The 14474-nt window shown below is 46.4% G+C and overlaps 1 protein-coding gene across 1 annotated transcript in view; it reads left to right on the top strand.

Moving 5' to 3' along the window:
• Positions 1-5844: 5844 nt before the first annotated feature.
• The window catches only part of ABAT (4-aminobutyrate aminotransferase), a 120755-nt gene continuing 112125 nt past the window's right edge, over positions 5845-14474 (top strand). The window contains exon 1 of the mRNA XM_055365266.2: positions 5845-5921. The gene's annotated coding sequence lies outside the window, so the exon portion shown is untranslated. The remainder of the gene's footprint in view (positions 5922-14474) is intronic.

Raw genomic sequence — 14474 nt, forward strand, 5'->3', positions numbered from 1 at the left:
TCAGAGTGATGCTGCCACATGAAGGAGCACCCGGGATCACCAGAAACTGGAAGAGGCAAGGAAGAACCCTCCCCTCGAGCCTTTGGAGGCATGAGTCCCTGCTGACACCTTGATTGCGGACTTCTGGTTTACAGAACTGAAATAATCCATTTCCACTGTTTTAATCCCCCAGTTTGTGGTCATTTGTTACCAAAGCAAACTCATCCAGAACCCAAGGGATATAGTCTCAGAAATGTGCACCCCATGGTAAAGAAACATTACAAGCCACTGCAAAGCTGAAGGAGACAGGGAATGGGGAGGAAGTCCCCAGGCTCAATCTCAAAGATCTTGGCTGAAGCCAGGTTGCTCCTCGGCTCCAGAAGAGCTAGGTGGACATGGTATGCCTCATATCCTCAGGTGAATACTTGGCATCGGTCAGAAGGATATCCTGAGCTGCTGTGAGGGATCTTTGAAAATATTTACTCTCCAGCATGTAAATATACCGAAAGATCTTCCTGCTACGAACATATCTCCGTCTTTGTGAGGGCGGGGACTTGGCTTTTTAGTCCAGATTTGAGCAGAGTGCAAGTCAAGGCTCTACTGTAGACACCCATTCTGAGAGGTCATTGCACAAAGCCCAAATCCCTTTGCAGGGCCCACAAGGCCCTCCAAGGCCTGGCCCCTGCCTCCCTTCCCAGCCCCATCTCATCCACCATATTGAATCCTCCCCACTCCTGGAATGCACCACTCTCTTGGCCATGTGCCTTAATGCAACCCCTCCTCACCCTCTGAAACCACCCACCCAGCCCCTCTCCCTGCCCCTTCTTCCACAGAGCCTTCCCCGGTGTCCACAGCCCATTTAAAACTTGGTGTGATAATCAGCCAGGCACGCTGGCTCACACCTGTAATCCCAGCACTTTGGGAGGCCAAAGTGGGCAGATCACTTGAGGTCAGGAGTTCAAGACCAGCCTGGCCAACATGGTGAAACCCCATCTGTACTAAAAATACAAAAATTAGTTGGGCACAGTGGTTGTGCCCCTGTAGTCCCAGCTACTTGTGAGGCTAAGAAGGGAGAATTGCTTGAACCTGGGAGGCAGAGGTTGCAGTGAGCCAAGATTGCGCCACTGTACTCTAGCCTGGGCAACAGAATGAGAAAAAAAAAAAAAGAACAAAAAAAACTTGGTATGATAATCATCCATCCTTCACCAGATCATGAGTCCTGGAATGATAGGGCTGGCATCATATGAATTGCCCAGCCTGACCCTCCCAGCCATTCTGCAAATATCTACCAAGGACTGTCCACATGCTGGATATTTATGAGCTATTGGGAGGCAGCAGGGAGCCAGGCATTCTACCTGTCTGCCCTCACGGAGCCTACATTCTAGAGGAGACAACCTGCAATAAACAAATAAATGCAAAATATAATGTCAGGTAGTGTAAAGAACCACAATCCAAAAGCTACAAGTGAGGCAAAAAGGTGACTGCGTGCTAGAGCCATCAGGACAGTGCAGCACTTGTGTATACAATTGATTAAATTGATTAGGGTGCAAGGACTTCGCTTTTTTTTTTTTTTTTTCCAGACAGCATCTTACCTTGTTACCCAGGCTGGAGTGCAGTGGCGCAGTCTTGGCTCACTGCAGCCTCGACCTCCTGGGCTCAAGCGATCCTCCCACCTCAGCCCCCCCAAGTAGCTGGGATTACAGGCACAAGTCACCATACCCAGCTAATTTTTTGTATTTCTTGTAGAGACGGGGTCTCACTATGTTGCCCAGGCTGGTCTCAAACTCCTGAGCACAAGCCATCCTCCCACCTCAGCCTCACAAAATGCTAGGATTATAAGTGTGAGCCACCACATCTGGCCACATTTTTCATTTCTGTTAAACTGAAATCATGTGATGCTTTTCTCTTCTGTCTAGTAGGAAGATCACCCCAAGGGGTACAGTGATTTTGCCCTGTAGGACATTAAGCAACTTTATGTGTAACATGGCCTGTTTTTGGTTTTGTTTTTGTTTTTTTATTTGTTTGTTTTGAGATGGAGTCTCGCTCTGTTGCCCAGGCTAGAGTGCAGTGGTGCGATCTCAGCTCACTGCAGCCTCCGCCCTCTGGATTCAAGCAATTCTCGTGCCTCAGCCTCCCAAGCTGGAACTACAAGCGCACACCACCACACCTGGCTAGTTTTTGTATTTTTTTTTTTAGTAGAAATGGGGTTTCACCATGTTGGCCAGGCTGGTCTCGAGCTCCTGACCTCAAGTGATCCGCCTGCCTCGGCCTCCCAAAGTGCTGGGATTACAGGTGTGACCCACTGAGCCCAGCATAATATGGCAATTTTATCTCCTCATTTTTCCTACTTCCTAGAAGAATCCCTGTTTTTCGAATTCTCATTGGAGCCAGCTTTGTCATTCTGCCTAGGCCCTCATTAGTAAAGTAAATAAGACTTTTAATACATACTCACTACTGACTTTAAGATAATTATGTTTTAATGGTTTGAGAATTATAGCCTTCGCAGTGTTGGTAAGTACTAGAAAGAACAATAGAGCCATCGGGGGCTGGAAGAGTGTGAATGAGGGCGGTCGCTGCTTCAGGTGGGGAGATTGGGCCGGAAAGTGGGCAAGTCTTGGAGGAGGAGGAGGTGGAGCACCTGTGCTGAGTGGGTGAGCGGATGAGTGAACGGAAACCCAGAGCTACCAGGGCTCCGGACTCTGGCCCGACCAGTGGGGAAGACAGGTGAGGAGTTTGGTCTCGGCTTCAAGTCTCCCAAAGGGTCTGGAGGTCCTGTTCTCCTCCCCCAGGTTCCGCGGCTTGAGGGAGGCAGGGCCGTCAGGCACCTTGCGTCCTCGCTGGCCCCTGGCAGGATTCTCACCACAAGGTGGTGCCCCAGCCTCATGAATCCAGGGCCAGACGTGCCAGAAAGGAATCCAAGGTAATCATCAGTCCTGGCAGCCATGCCAAAGTGTGGGTCTACAGTGACTCTCGGGGGACCCTAACTAACCTGCTATACATTGTACAGCAGCACGTGAGTTCTGAGAGCCGCCAGTACCCAGCTAGCCCCAAACCCGAATTCAGATAAAACCCACCTTTGTTAAGAACTTACCGTTGGCGGGGCGCGGTGGCTCACACCTGTAATCCCAGCACTTTGGGAGGCCGAGGCGGGCGGATCACGAGGTCAGGAGATCGAGACCATCCTGGCTAAAATGGTGAAACCCCGTCTCTACTAAAAACACAAAATATTAGCCGGGCGTGGTGGCGGGCGCCTGTAGTCCCAGCTACTGCGGAGGCTGAGGAGGAGAATGGCGTGAACCCAGGAGGCTGAGCTTGCAGTGACCCGAGATTGAGCCACTGCACTCCAGCCTGGGCGACACAGCGAGACTCCGTCTCAAAAAAAAAAAAAAAAAGAGCTTAAAATTGATCTCATTTATCTGCCCAACAACTCTGTACTCTTATTATTTTATTCTATTTTATTTTATCACTATTATTATTATATTTTTGTAGAGACAGGGTCTCACTATATTGTCCAGGATGATGTCGAACTCCCGGCCTCAAGCAATCCTCCCACTTCGGCCTCTCAAAATGCTGGAATTACAGGCATGAGCCACTGTGCCCAGCCTCCTGTACCCATTTTAGGGACACGTAAGCTAAGGCTCGAATCTTTACAGAGGCTGTCCGAGGTCACAGGACTCAGAAGTAGCAAGAATGGGCTTGGTATGGTGGCTCACGCCTATAATCCCAATACTTTGAGAGACAGAGGTGGGAAGATCACTTGAGTCCAGGAGTTCAAGACCAGTCTGGACAACATACCAAGACTGTCTCTACCAAAAGAAAAACAATCAGCTGGGTGTGGTGGCACGTGTCTGTAGTCCCAGCTACTCAGGAGGCCAAGGCAAGAGAATCGTTTGAGCCCAGGAGTTTGAGGTTACAGTGAACTGTGACCGCACCACTGCACTCCAGCCTGGGCAATAGAGCGAGACTCTGTCTCTAAAAATAAAAATAGCAAAGAAGTAACAAGAGGTGGGATCTAACACCGGTTCTGTCTTTCCATTGGAAACCCAGAGCTCTTTCTGTGACCCCTGCCCAGGGTGAGTATTGTTTGTCTGAAGGAATCCAGGAGCCCTGTGGATTAGAGCTTATGCTGTGCCATTGTCTTTGGAAGGATCGAAGGGTTTGACGTGCCAGGGCTGGGACATGATGACAGTCTTATTCTGCCTGCCTCAGGCTTCAGGAACCAACTGCTGTTAGAGCCATGTGGGAGCGTTTCTTGGGGGTGTTTCTTTGGAGCATTTCTTCTAGACCAGGAAGATGACAACCTTCACAGTGGGATGCATGGACTGGTGGTGGAGTTTCCAGCTTCAGAGCTCACCAAGAAAGAGCATGAAGCTGATGGTTTGGGTCCTGGAGACAGGGACAAAAGGTACACAGCCTTCCCCCAGTACCCCTTTCCACTGGAGGTTCCTCAGAGGCAATAAAGCTTGATGGTTAGAACATGGCACCTGGCATCTGAACTCAAACCAGCCCCAACACTCACCTCTCTGAGCCTCAGAATCGTGGTCTATAAAATGCACACACTACTAGTACTTACTTCTCAAAATTGGACTTGGTAATGTCTGTCAAGCACCTAGCATATAACCGGGCAAGGAAGAAAAGCTCAAACAATGGTAGCCATCACCAGGCGTGGTGGCTCACACCTGTAACCCCAGCACTTTGGGAGGCTGAGGCGGGTGGATCACCTGAGGTCAGGAGTTCGAGACCAGCATGGCCAACAGGGTGAAACTCCGTCTCTACTAAAAATAACAAAAATTAGCAGGGCATGATGGCAAGCGCCTATAATCAGCTACTTGGGAGGCTGAGGTAGGAGAATCACTTGAACCCGGAAGGCAGAGGTTACAGTGAGCCAAGATTGCACCACTGCACTCCAGCCTGGGTGACAAGAGCAAAACTCCGTCTCAAAAAAAAAAAAAAAAAAAAAAAGTGGTAGCCATGCCATCATCATCATCATCTCCCTATTATTATTAATCTCTGTTGCATTTCTATTAACTGTCTGTCTTGGGAGAATGGAAATTCCCCAAGTAGGCGGCCTGCTCAACAGTTAATGATGGTAAAACAGTCTCACTTGCCTAACCACTTCGCCTAAGTGTTACTTGACTGACAGGGTGGGTTATTTTGGGGAGAAAAAAAATCAGTCAAGCTCTCGAGTGCACCGTCCCTGAAAGGTTTCTATGACAACACATACCTGGATGTTCCAGTGGGAGGGTCACCTGGGGAAGAGTTCAGAGCTAAAATCAAGAGGGGGGCCCCACCCAGGTGGGGGCCCCACCTGGAGGCTGGGGGAGGTCCTCACACTCCTCCTATTTTTCTGCCTGTGTTTTCCCAGCCCTGACTCTGTATCCCTTTTAAACCTCTTCACAGCCCTGTGGAGTAAGTACTATTATTCTTACGTCCATTTTACAGATGAAGCAACTGAGGCTTGGAGAAATTAAAGCTTGCCCAAGGTCAGTCTGCTGATCACACCTTGGATCATCTTAGACCTTTCTGGGTTTCATTTGTCAGACTAGAGGAGTTATACTAGAGTGAGGTTTCTCAGTCTCAGCACTGCCAACATGTTGGGCTCAGTAATCCTGTGTCATAGGAGACTGTCCTATGCATTGTAGAGCATTCAGCAGTCCCCTCGGCCTCTACCCACCAGATGCCCTGTCTCCCACCCCCCACCACAGTCATGACAACCAAAACTGTCTCCAGCTGTGGCTAGATGGCCCCAGTTAATAACCACTGGGCTAGGCAATAATCTTTCCTCTTTCCTTACGCTTGTGCATTCTAAGTTTTTTAATTTTTTTTTTTTTTTTAAATGGAGTCTCGCTCTGTTTCCCAGGCTGAAGTGCAATGGCATGATGTCGGCTCACTGCATCCTCCGGCTCCTGGACTCAAGCGATTCTCCTGCCTCAGGCTCCCAAGTAAGTGGGACCACAGACATTTTCTATTTCTTTGCAAGCATTTTCTATTTCTTTGCAAGTTCACCTGTCTGTTCACGTGTGACACCATGCCCAGCTAATTTTTGTATTTTTAGTAGAGACAGGTTTTCACCATGTGGGCCAGGCTGGTCTCGAACAACTGACCTCAGGTGATCCACCTGCCTCAGCCTCCCAAAGTGTTGCGATTACAGGTGTGAGCCACTGCGCCCAGCCTACATTTTATTTATGTATTTATTTTTTTGAGATGGGGTCTTGCTCTGCCACCCAGCCTGGAGTGCAGTGATGCTATCACGGCTCACTACAGCCTCAGCCTCTCAGGCTCAAGCAGTGCTCCCACCTTGGCCTCCCGAGTAGCTAGGACCTAGGCACACACCACCACACCAGGCTAATTTATTTATTTTTTGTATTTTTGTAAATATGAGGTCTCCTTATGTTGCCTGGGCTGGTATCAAACTCCTGGGCTCAAGTGATCTTCTTCCCACCTCAGCCTTCCAAAGTGCTGGGATGACAGGCATGAGCCACCACGTCTAGCCCACTCTAAAGCTCTTTCCCAGGACCCATCTTATGTGATCCATGTGTGTTCATGTGACATTGAGGTCTTTCATGCAAAGATCCTTATCCAGGGCCCTAGAGCAGCCCAGCACCTGAGCCAGGTGCTCAGGAAATCAGAATGAAAATCATCTCACCTGCTTGGTTGTCTGGCACGTCTCACTGTATCACCCTGCTTTAAAGGCACAGAAACTGAGGGTCCCTGGGAAGGAGGGACCCACTAGGGATCCCACAGTCTGTGAGTGAGAAAGCTGGGTGAGAGCCCTGATGGGCCTGACTCTAGGGCAGGAGTTTCCACGGTATCCTCTAAGGAGTTTGAGACCAGCCTGGGCAACATGGTGAAACCCCGTATCTACTAAAAATACGAAAAAATAATAACAATAAACAGGTATAGTGGTGCACATCTGTAGACCTAGCTGCTCAAGAGTCTGAAGTGGGAGAATCACTTGAGTTAAGGAGATCGAGGCTGCAGTGAGCCAAGACCGCACTGCAGCCTGGGTGATGAGAGTGAGACGCTCTCTCAAAACAAAATAAAACAAAAATAGCTGAGGCTGAGAGAGACAAATGCCTGAGAAGGAACGGTGGGTCTGACCTTGAACCCTGGTGACTCCAAGTCAGGAGCTGCCTCTGGGACCCAGCATACAGCCTGGCACCTTCCAGGCAAAGCCCCTCCCTCTGCTGCCTCTGAATTCAGCAGGAGACTGAGCGTTTGCATACACTTCATGTCTAAAAACTTCCAGGATTCCCAAGATTCATTTCACAAAGACTTTTCTCATAGGACAGGTATTTGAAACATCAGGTTAACAAGTACCCAGCTTGAACAAAGCCTGGATCTTCACAGCATGCTCAGTTTGTAGAAGAGAAAAACCCTACTCTGGGCTCTAATTTGCTTCAGCTCCATTAAACACATCCTGAGCCCTGCTGTGTGCCAGATGCTGTGCTAAATACCTGGCACCAGAAGACCAATCGGGCCCAGGGCTTCTCCCCAAGGAGCTTCCTGGCCAGGCGGAGACACCCCTGGAATAGACCATTTAAGAGCCTGAGGCCTGCATGTAGCATTTAGTCAGCAGTTAAGTCTAGAAGTATAAGTGAATAAATAAATGGATGAATACATGAGGGTGTGAATCAACTAGAGAATTAATGACTGAATGAATTAATGAAGTTGACAAATGCTATTACAGAAGTGAGCACAGACTATGATAGCCCAGCAGAGAGGCATTTAGAACCTTAGCTGTGGCCACAGGTGATGGTGCAGGAGGAAAAGTCAATATCTGTGCAGCATTTTCCATTTCTTTGCAAGTTCACCTGTCTCTATCATCATCTGAGACTCACCCTGAGGGTGTTCTTTGGTCTGAGAGTCTGCTCAACCTGAAAAGGACAGGTGGCCAGAAGTGCTGGGGACTTGACATCCTGAGCAAGCAGTTCTTGGCCAATGACGGGGAGTAGTTGGTGTATAAATACCCCAGCTTCCTTGCTCCACGGTGGGATAATCCTAAAGTGACTGTTCTGTGCCGGCTCCCAGTGTTCCCCAATGGAATGGAGCTCCAGTCACCCACAGTGATTATTTGCTAGATAACCCACCCTTTATTATCGACCCACCAATATCTCCTGGAATCATCCTGAGATCACCTCCCAAATAAAGCACTCAAATCTTTGTCTCAGAATCTATTTCTAGGAGAACCCAAACTACAAGAGTGATGATTATGAAAACATTGATGGTCATAGCTAATATGTTGAGTGCTTACTACATGCCAGCCACTGCCTGCTATGTGCTCTAAGGCACTTCTCCCACTTAACACTCATGAAATCTCTGAGATGCAGGCATTATGATCATCATCCCATTTTACAGATGGGACTGAGGCTCAGAAGTGAAGTCATCTATGTAAAGTCACGTAATTCTTCATCATCACAGCCAGAATATGAGCCCAACTCTCTTTAACTCCAGAGTTTGAGGATATAACCATTCTGCCATGCTGTCTCCTGATTTTCTTTTCTTTCTTTCTTTCTTTTTTTTTTTTTTTCTTTGAGATGGAGTTTTGTTCTTGTTGCCCAGGCTGTAGTGCAATGGCACCATCTCGGCTCACTGCAACCTCTGCCTCTCGTATTCAAATGATTCTCCTGCCTCAGCCTCCCTAGTAGCTAGGATTACAGGCACCCGCCACCATGCCCAGCTAACTTTTTTGTTTTTTGTATTTTTAGTAGAGACAGGGTTTCACTATGTTAGCCAGGCTGGTCTCGAACTCCTGACCTCAGTTGATCTACCCGCCTCAGCCCCCAAAAGTGCTGGGATTACAGGCCTGAGCCACCGCGCCCAGCTCTGTCTCCTGATTTTCATCTTCCATTGTCTGTAGGGAGGAGAGATGAGGACAAGAGGGAGGAAGGATGCCTGGGCTTGCTTTCTCAGTGGGGAGGAGTTCAATCTCAGTTCAGGTTTTCTTTTAACAAAATTTTTATGTTAATAAAATTAATAAAGTTGTTTTATTTATTTATTTTAAATTTTTATTTTCTTTATTTTATTATTTTATTTTAAGTTCTGGGATACATGTGCAGAATGTGCAGGTTTGTTACATAGGTATACATGTGCCATAGTGGTTTGCTGCACCTATCAACTCATCATCTAAGTCTTAAGACCCGCGTGCATTAGGTATTTTTCCTAATGATCTCCCTCCCCTTGCCCCCCATCCCCTGACAAGCCCCTGTGTGTGATGTTCCCCTCCCTGTGTCCATGTGTTCTCACCGCTCAACTCCCACTTATGAGTGAGAACACGTGGTGTTTGGCTTTCTGTTCCTGTGTTAGTTTGCTGAGAATGATGGCTTCTAGCTTCATCCATGTCCCTGAAAAGGACATGATCTCATTCTTTTTTATGGCTGCATAGTATTCCATGGTGTATATGTGCCACATTTTTGGGGTTTTCTCCTCCTCTGTAAAGTTTCAGCACAGAGTTCCTGGACGGCGCCTCAGGGCCAAGAGCTCCCCAAGAGCTCCCCAAGATGTCCTTCCTCAGCATCCTGCTGTCCTTTTCATGCAGTGAAATTGATACGTATTCCTAGGACTCCTACTGCATGCCAAGCACTGTCAGAAGTCAAGTCATCAAAGATCTCAGAAAAGAAGTACATGTTTAGCTATTTTCTCCATCAGTCTCAATGAGGGAGCTACACTCCAACTGATCCCTGGAGATACCACAGCCATGTATTGTCAAGAAGAATTGGGGTAAATAGGCAGGGTATCTCTAGCCACAGGAGGAAGGGACCCAGGATGTACTAAGCTCCTTCTATATTCTTGGAACTACATACACATTAACTCAGGCAGGGTTTCTCAAGCTCGGCACCACTGACATCTTGAGCATGAGAATTGTCTGTTGTTCACTTTCTGCCTTTAGGAAGTCCTGCAGAGCATGGGGGTGGCAGTATGACCCAGCTCCCCTGTCATTTCACTACGTCTTGAGCCAGAAGGGGGACTGCACTGCCGGGCGTCCTTTGGGCTGGCAGTGCTGGCAGTCCCAGTCATCACAATGACAGCAGAACAAAGCCCTGACATGTGTGTGACATGTCAGATGCAGCAGCTGCCTGTTGGGCCTGGCCCACTTTCTCATGCTTTCCGCATATTACCTGAGATGTTCAGAGGAGGAAAGCTGGAGGCAGCCCTTGGGTGTTCTAGGAGCCTAGCACGAGGGCCAAAATGCATAAGAACAAGCATAAGATAATCCCATAGAAGCCTTCCTCTTAGCATTCAGGCCTCAGATTAAATGTCACAGCCTTGTGGACAACTCCCTGAGCATCATGGCTGGTGTACCCACCCTGATCCCAGGAACATCATCTTATTTTGCATTTCCCTAGAGCACTTATTATCAGAAATTAGCTTCTTAGGCTGGGCACAGTAGATCACACCTGCAATCCCAGCACTTTGGGAGGCCAAGGTGGGAAGACTTGAGACCAGGAGTTCGAGACCAGCCTGGCCAACATGGCAAAACCCCATTTCTACTTAAAATACAAAAACTAGCTGGGTGTGGTGGTACACGTCTGTAATCCCAGCTTCTCGGGAGGCTGAGACACAAGAATCGCTTGAACCGGGGAGGCAGAGGTTGCAGTGAGCCAAGATAGTGCCACTGCACTCCAGCCTGGGTGACAGAGCAAGACTCCGTCTCAAAAAGAAAGAAAAAAAAGAAAGAATGAAAGAGAGAGAAAAAAAAAAGAGAGAGAGAAAGAAAAGAAAGAAAGAAAGAAGAAAAAAGAAAAGAAAAAAAAAAAGAAAAGAGTTTTCTTAGTTACACATTCACCTTCTTATACACTGTCTCCCAGCTGCAGAATGGAAGTTCCATGGGGTCAGGACCACAAACCCCAATGCCTAGAACAGTTTAGCCCCTGGCACGCAGTAGGTGCTAAATGTGTATTTGTTGACTGAACAAATTGATGGAACAATTACTAAATGAATGAATGAGTTCTGGCCCACCTCTCACAATCAAGCAGATAGTTTGGTGAAACTAGTACAACTACGTACAGGGCCAATGCACAGTGCCCAGCAGGGACCAGGAGCAAACTTCCCTTACTTACCCCACCCAATGACCTACTGTGGTATGTACTTTTTTCCTTATTATGGTAAAATACACATTGCACAAAATTCACCAATTTTTACCATTTTAGAGTGTACAATTCAATGGCATTAAGTACAATCAAAATGCTTTTTTGTTGCTGTTGTTTTTGAGATGGAGTCTTGCTCTGTCACCCAGGCTAGGTGGAGTGCAATGGCACAATCTTGGCTCACTGCAACCTCTGCCTCCCAGGTTCAGGCAATCCTCCCACCTCTGCCTCTTAAGTAGCCGAGACCACAGCCACACACCACCACACCTGGTTAATTTTTGTATTTTTTCTAACAGTGGGGTTTTGCCAGGTTTCCCAGACTGGTCTCAAATTCCTGGGCTCAAGTGATCTGGCAGCCTTGGAGCTCCCAAAGTGCTAGGATTACAGGCGTGAGCCATCGCACCTGTTCCCCCTTCCCAAGTTTTCTTCTAAGAATTTTATAGCGTTAGGTCTTATATTTATTTAGGTCTTTGATCCAATGTTGAGTTAGTTTTTTTATATGGTGTGAGGTAATGGTCTATCTTCTTTCTTTTACATGTGAAAACGTGGTAGATACTTTATTCAATTTACAGATTAGAACATAGAGACTGAGAGGGAGTAAATGACATGTCCAGAGTCACATAGCCATTGGGAGTTGGAACTAGAATTCAATATTAGGTCTGACTCCCAAGTTGATCCCCTTTCCACCACATCAAAATGCCCTTTATTATTTTGTATAGATGATATCTCTTTATTATTTTGTGACTAGGGATGTGGAAATCACAGGCCTAGTCAATAAAATATGTGCTTTAATCTGGCTCTGGACAAGTTATTCCTCCTCTCTGGGCCTAAGTCTCCTCTTCTGTACAATGGGCTGCTGATCTCTAAGAGTCTCTCCTGTGGAGACCACTGGTACCCTTGGAGCCTCGTTCACCCTTGCCTTCGTTTTCATTTCTCCTCTCCAGAGTGCAGTGGGGGCCCTCCCAGCTACAGCTGCGCTTCTGGAAGGAGCTTATTGATAGGCACAGAGTATGGGTGAGTCTTCATCCCAGGCCTCAGCCAAACTCTGGGAAACACTCTGCATTCCCTGGCAGACAGCTGCAACCCCAAGCAGCTCCACAGGAAAACTGCAGAACGGCAGAAAATGCAAGGAAAGCCAATATGGGAAGGGCTTTTTCCACATGCTGACAGTTTTCTTCACAAGTATCACAATGAAGCTATTTGAGAATCAGCTTGCAAAGCACCTGGCTCTAAATAGCCTTCTCTCCCCAGTCCTTAAGTAGAGACAAAGCAGCTCCTTTCATCCTCTAGAAGTGCCCTTTCCTAGGGCCTGACCCACAAATGGGTGCTCAATACCTAGTTGAATGAATGAATGAACAGATGAATGAAGATGGCTACACATACTTCTGATTTCCCTTGATTGCCTTAGACCAGGACACGGCAGATTTTTCCGCAAAGGGCTGGAAGGTAAATATTGTTGTCTTTTCAGGTCACAGAGTCTCTGTCACAACTACTCAGCTCTGCTGTTGTAGCTCACAGACAGCCATAGACAATGCATAAATAAATGGGCCTGGCTGTGTTCCCATAAAATTTTATTTATGCACAGTAAAATTTGAATTTTATGTAGTTTCTATGTGTCACATAACATTATTCTTCTTTTGAATTTTTTTAACCATTTAGTATGTAAAACCAATCTTAGCTCATGGTCATAGGAAAACATGATCAACTACATTTGGTCTATGAGCTATGGTTTGTCAACCTTTGGCTTAGACTCTTTTTTAAAAAAAAAAATTTATAAATAGAGATGTGGTTTCGCCATGTTGGCCAGGCTGGTCTCGAACCCCTGGCCTCAAGTGATCTGCCCGCCTCAGCCTCCCAGAGTACTGGGATTACAGGTGTGAGCCACCACTCCGGGCCCTTTGGTTTAGACTTTTCCTTTCTGTTTTTCATTTTAAATATTTTCTTCTTAGTACCAGAGTAATATATATTCATTATAGAATAATTAGAAATTAGTGACATTGTAAAGTTTATCCTCTATTAAAAATAAACCAAAGGGGATAAAAAGAAATTACTGACATGGACATGCAAATAAAGTAATATTAGAATAATCTATAATTTCAATACACAAAAATAACCATTCTCCTACTGAACACAGTTTTTCACTCAGCATTGCTAGCTAGCTATATCGGTGCCTTTTAATATGATAGCCACTAGCTACCTGTTACTGTTATACCTTAAATTAAAATTAGATACAGGCTGGGCGTGGTGGTTCACACCTGTAATCCCAGCACTTTGGGAGGCTGAGGCAGGCAGATCACTGGAGGCCAGGAGTTTGAGACCAGCCTGGCCAACATGACGAAACCCTGTCTCTACTAAAAATTAAAAAATTAAACAACGAGCCAGGCGTGGTGGAGCACGCTTGTAATCCCAACTACTCAGGAGGCTTAGGCAGGAGAATCGCTCGAACCTGGGAGGCGGAGGTTGCAGCGAGCTGAGATCGCACCACTGCACTCCAGCCTGGATGACAGAGCGAGACTCCACCTCTAAAAAAATAAATAAATAGATACAATTAAAATACAGTTATTCGGATGACTAGTCATTGCTTTTTTCAAAATTTTAAATTTATTTTTCCCTTTTCCTTTTTTTATTATTTCTTTCTTTTTTTTTTTAAACATCTTGGATACCAAAATTAGTCATTTCAGGTGTTCAATACCTCCATGTGGCTAGTGGCTACCACACGGGACGGCACAGATATAGAGCATCATAGAAAGTTATATTACACAGCATTGATCTAGCTCTACCTGGTAGATTTAACAAAAAGTAAGTAAGATGTTTAACAAAAAGTAAGACAGTACCAAATATACTGTTTTTGCAAATAACTTAACATTTTGAGATTTGTTTTGTTTTGTTTTTGAGACAGGGTCTCACTCTGTCACCCAGCTGGAGTACAGTGGTGTAATCTTGGCCCACAGCAGCCTCAACCTCCCAGGCTCAAGGCTGCCTCAGTCTCCTGAGTAGCTGGGACTACATGCATGTGCCACATCGCCCGGATAATTGTTGTATTTTTTGTAGAGACAGGGTTTCACTGTGTTACCCAGGCTGGTCTTGAACTCCTTGGCTCAAGCGATCCTCTTGCCTTGGCTTCCCAAAGTGCTGGAATTACAGGCGTGTCACCACACCCAGCCCCATTCAATATTTCATACCTATGTTTATTGTTCAATTTCATGCAACAGTTTCCCTCTGAGTCCCTGCTGTTGTGCATTCAAGTTGTTCCCAGTTTTTCCCTGTGATAAACAAAATGCTAGTAAGCTACTTTATCATTAAATCTTTGTACCTTTAAATGTTTTCAGATAAGTTCATAGGGATTGGATTGCTAGATCAAAGGGTCACCTTACTTTTAAGATTTTTAAAATAGAAATACCCAATTTC

Source organism: Gorilla gorilla, chromosome 18 (genome assembly GCF_029281585.2).
Source record: "Gorilla gorilla gorilla isolate KB3781 chromosome 18, NHGRI_mGorGor1-v2.1_pri, whole genome shotgun sequence".
NCBI lineage: Eukaryota > Metazoa > Chordata > Mammalia > Primates > Hominidae > Gorilla > Gorilla gorilla.